This window comes from Neophocaena asiaeorientalis, unplaced genomic scaffold (assembly GCF_003031525.2).
Source record: "Neophocaena asiaeorientalis asiaeorientalis breed wild unplaced genomic scaffold, Neophocaena_asiaeorientalis_V1.1 scaffold134, whole genome shotgun sequence".
Classification (NCBI taxonomy): domain Eukaryota; kingdom Metazoa; phylum Chordata; class Mammalia; order Artiodactyla; family Phocoenidae; genus Neophocaena; species Neophocaena asiaeorientalis.
The window spans coordinates 4005458-4010791 of NW_020185339.1; positions in this window are offsets into that span (position 1 = coordinate 4005458).

Consider the following 5334-nt stretch of genomic DNA (forward strand, 5'->3'; position numbering starts at 1 on the left):
GGGAGAGACCAAAAAAGGGAGAGGCCCCGGAACACAAAAAAAAAAAAAAAAAAAAGTAACGTTTAAGGTGACACCATTCTTAGATTCACCACTGATTTTAAGAGGTATCGGGTAGATATGAGAAAGTCTGCACATCATGAACCTGCTAAAGAATATGAAAGTGTGCACTTTCTCCTTCATTTTCCCCTTATTTAAGTGTTGTCACTGGAGAAACAGTGAGTTCAAAATGTAGAAAGAGAAGATTCTAGAAAGAAGAAGAAAAAGCTTTGGGGTGCTGATCAAGAGCAGCTTCCCAGAAAGGGGTGGCATTTCTTTGTGTGAATTCAACTATCACTATTGAACTGTCATTTCTTATTAAACTACAAAGCCCCTTTCACAACATTCTCTAGAACTCGGGCCAATAAAATCAATGTTGTTATTCACCTTTGTTCAAACAGATTTTTCCCTCTTTTGTTGTTGTTTTGGGGTTTGGGAGTAGGGATGGGAAGAGAGAGAAAAGGAAATGCCAGCTTGGGAAATAACCATTTTTTATTAGATTAGGTAATGGGAAAATACGCAATGATTCCAGACAACTAAATACGGAACTCTTGGAACTCAAACAAAATGTGAGATGCCTGTAATTGCAATTACATTATTTCTCAGTACAACTTGGGAGACACAGATCTTGACAAGTGGTCAAAACAGGTTTATCCTCCAAGGTTTAAATAGTTCAAATATGTTTTTTTAATTATGGAAAAAGTAAATAATAATAAGAGAATAATAATATTGTGTCAGTAAATCACTTCAGGGGCCTAGAGTTCATTCATAACGAAATGTGAAAGTAAGCTAGTGATAGAATTGAGAGTTTTCAAATAGTTTACCACCCCATTATTCTTACTTCATGCTTAGTTATTTGTAAATGCATTTTCTTCCCATCATCTCCACAAAAGCTTGAGTATGTCCAGTTCTTCTTCTCCGTGAAAAGGAGTGGGAGGAAAAGGATTATGGCCAGCTCAGCCAATGGTGGATTTTAGCTATGAGCCTTTGGGAAGATGCTGTTATGTGGTAGAAAAACAGTCTCGGAGTAAGCCAGAATCTAAGTTCTAGCCATCCTCAATTATACATTCCAAGCCTCAGTTTTACAAGAGATCAAATGGCATATGTAATGTATACATCACAGGTTTGTTGTTAGCATAAAATGGAAAAAAATATATGTTGAGTCCTTGCTATGGAATATGCACTCAACAAACTTTAATTTCCTTCCTTCCCCTACACAATTCATAAGGCCTCTGATTGAAATAGCCAAAGGGAATTAACTGAAATACCTAGATTTGTTAAGACAGATGTTTAGGATAAATTTAGGGATTTATTTGTGTTAATGGGGTAATGGAAGTGAAAATATTAGAACTAGTGACTCTGATAATTGTGTTTCATGTATTTATGCCCTCAACAAATTTCCAATTACTGGGGGACAGACACTAATTAAAAAAATGACTACCTGAGCTAGGAACTTTGGAGGAAAAGAATGTGATTCTTTATGAGTGTATAACAATGAAGAGTCTGTCATGAATGGAAGCTTGCGAAAGGACATAAGTTCCTGAGATGTTGGGTTGGTATTTCTAGGGAGCAGAGTTGAAGATTTTTAACAAACCTGTGGATTGGAGTAGTGGTGACAGTAGGAGGAAGGTCAGGGAAGAAGTAGACACAGGGTTAGTCAGAAACTGATGAAGAGATTTTTGTGGGTTATACCTAAGGAATTTGGCTATATTATTGCATAGCTGGGTTCAAAGAAAGCAGTTTCAGTTACAGCTGAGAAAGTAGACCTGAGGGCCAGATAGAAAATATACTTTTTCAGCAGTGGAAAGAAAGAGGAGAAAAGGGAGTAAAAGAAAGGGGGTGGAGGAGGGCAAGGAGAGAAAGAAAATGAACAGCACTAAGTCCAGCCTGCTGGGAGAAGACGATCAACTAACAAGGCCAGTGAGTGGCCCTGAAGAAGTAGAAGGTGAAGGAAGGGCCTGCTGACTGAAAGGGAAAATTCAGAAGAGGCAGATTAATGCTTTAAACTTGTGGCTGCTAAATGAGTAACCTGAACCCATGCACCTGTAATTTACCTAATCTGCAGACAGTGTGTGCCCAGAGATTCCCGAACACTGTGGTAAAAATAGTTTGCACTTAGACTGACAGAACATTCGAGTTACTTCAGAGGACATGGGAGAGGGGCACAGACCAAGCAGAGGAGAAGGGAATGTTTTAAAGGCGAATGCAACTTCCAGACTGTGGCAGTGAGAAGTTGGGCGGAGAAATGGGGCTGGATCTGGATTACAGGGACTGCTCCGCAGCTGCCTTTTTCAAAATAGCTCCGAAGAAATGTGTCTAAGATGAGCAGAGGAGGAACCAGAGAGGCTGCTCTTCAGATTTTTCAAATATATTTTTTACTCTTTGCTCTCACCCCCCTTTCCCTTCCACTTGGGAATAGAGCAGGACTTCCACAAAAACCTGTGTTCAGTTCATGTACTAGACACAAAATGCTACTGAAAGAGGCTGCTGCTCATTTATTTTCTAGGCACAGTGTCCAGGGAAAGAGACCATAAATGCTCGTCTACCTGAGAAACTCTTATTTGGTGCTTAAAAAATGAAGTTCTCTTTATAATTCTGCACTCTCCCTATTTTCATTCAGATTTAGGAGTTTGAGAGCAACATTTGTGAACCATTAGAATGTTTTCAGGTTACGTATTCCTTCCCTGTGGGTCACCAACTGGCAAAGGGTTGCTTAGGACAAGTACCCAGGAGGTCCCACTTTCAGTACAAAGACTGGGAAATCCTGGACAAATCAGAACAAGTTGGTCACCTTACTTCCAGGAAAAACAGGATAGATGCTGACAAGTATCTATTCATAAATAAGAACAATGAACAGGGTGCAGTATATACAAAGTAGACTTTTTTCTTGAAACATAATTATAGTGATTACAAATATGGGGTTTGATGTTAGATCTAAATCCTAGGCTCAGCTCTGCCACTTGCTAATATTTGACCTTGGGCAAGTTATTTAACTTCTCTAAGTCTCAACTAGTCCATAAAATGGAAATAATATTACCTTATAAGGTTGTTTTCATGATTAAAACAATGTTAATAAACAATATACAGTGTCTAGCGCATAGTAAACAATACAAATTGGTATTATTTAACTTTTGATTGAAGAAATATCATCCATCTACGTGTCACCTCAATAAATCATACTTTGCTTTTTTTGTCTTCTATATGACCAAAAATTTTATATTATTAATAATACATAATGTAAATTTTGTATTACATAATTTTAAGAATATAGATATAATACACTATCATGCATATATGGCCTTTTTCACTTAAAATATTACATAAACATTTTCCATGATGCTATGTAAAACTAATGTTTAAAATTTCTAAGATATATGGAATGATTTTTCAATGTTATTTACATCTTTTAAAAACTAAATGAATTGTGATATTTAGATGACCCAAATTATAGTAGGGTCTGATGTTACTAGCTTGTTAAGCTAAACAGATGTCTCTAGTATAGAATGGTTAGCCAAGTATTTTGTTACTGCCCTCCAACTGGCTGGTTATGACATATTGTCCAAAATAGTTGGTGCTTTAATGCCTATGTCACAGCCTACTGTGACAAATAGTCACCACTGTACAAACACATTTATTCCATAAAGTTTTTCTACCGGTTTGGAAAAAAAAGTTGTTTAATCAGACGTACACACACATTTCATACTTTTTCAGAAGCTCAGACATTTCGCCTTGAGATAATGCATGTTAGCTTTTAGGATAGTAAGTGATAGAAATATGGCAAAAGTTATAAAATGTTTAAATTGTATATAATCTGGTGTTTTTGAAGTACAGGGATTATATTTTCAAAGTGCCACTAGTCACATAAAAATTAATCACATTAAGTTTTATCTTCCCTGATTTCAAGATCTGAGCTAGATGTTGTGATTGGAAAAACCATGCTGTATAATTTCACAATGTAAGTATAATCTTTTTATTAAATCATTTAAATTATTTTTTAAATTTTCTTCTGTTTAAGTATAAGCTATCATGAGATTTAAGCTATAATATTCCAGAATTTGTACTTTTAGAGTATAGAATAAAAAGTAGTTATATATATTTTACTTTGTAAAGTTGTAGCCATTATTCAATTCTGAAAAAAAAAAAGTTGCAATCCCTGTGTCAAAGTGCTTTAAATAAATGATTTCATTACATCTTTTTTTAAAAATAAATTTATTTATTTGTTTATTTTGGCTACGTCCGGTCTTTGTTGCTGCACATGGGCTTTCTCTGGTTGTGGCGAGCGAGGGCTACTCTTTGTTGTGGTGCACCGGCTTCTCATTGCGGTGGCTTCTCTTGTTGTGGAGCACGGGCTCTAGGCGCACGGGCTTCAGTAGTTGCAGCACGTGGGCTCTAGAGCGCAGGCTCAGTAGTTGTGGTGCACGGGCTTAGTTGCTCCGCGGCATGTGGGATCTTCCCGGACCAGGGCTTGAACCCGTGTCCCCTGTGTTGGTAGGTGGATTCTTAACCACTGCGCCACCAGGGAAGCCGGATTTCATTACATCTTCACAATGTTTTATCAAGTATGATTTATCTCCATTTTAAAGAGGGAGTAAAGCATTGAGAAGTTAATCTACTTGCCTGAAAATCACATGCTTATAAACTAAACTCTGGCTCTTAGAGCAGTCATTTATATAATCAAAATGAAGTTCTTATTCTGAGCCTCCTTACAGTGCCCAATAGAAGAGTAGTCTTCAGTGGGAAAAATAAAGTCTAGGGGCAAACTACCTTAGAGGACCTTTGAATGTTTATTTGGCAACCTGTAGGATAACTTCCGTTTTTCTAGTGACCAAAAGAGGCACTGTTGATAGCTGTTGGCTGAGATTTGGACCTGTGTTGTACTTTGGGAAATTATGATGCAATGCTATTTTCCATGTACAGTGCCATGTACAGGCAGCCTGTCCCAGAGGTCATGAAACTGATGCTCAAATTCAAATGCTTGAAACTCATGGTCTATTTGATTATTTTAAAATATACAGTAAGAAGGAAAGAGAAAGAGTAGGTTAGCACACTTAAGATAGGGTACAAGTGGGGCAGAGAGACCATACTATACAAGTCTTGAGTTACACAATGCATATATATCCTGTCTTTCTCCCTTCCCCTTCAGTCTGCCCCACTTACAGTATCTACAAGGACTATAATTGAGGGTGATCAAAGGATTTCAGCAGATGGAAGGTGTCTGAACAAATACACAGGTGCTCTATACACCTAGTCAAAACTACAGCTCACCTATAATCTACTGGGCAGCCAGCAGATTCTGTG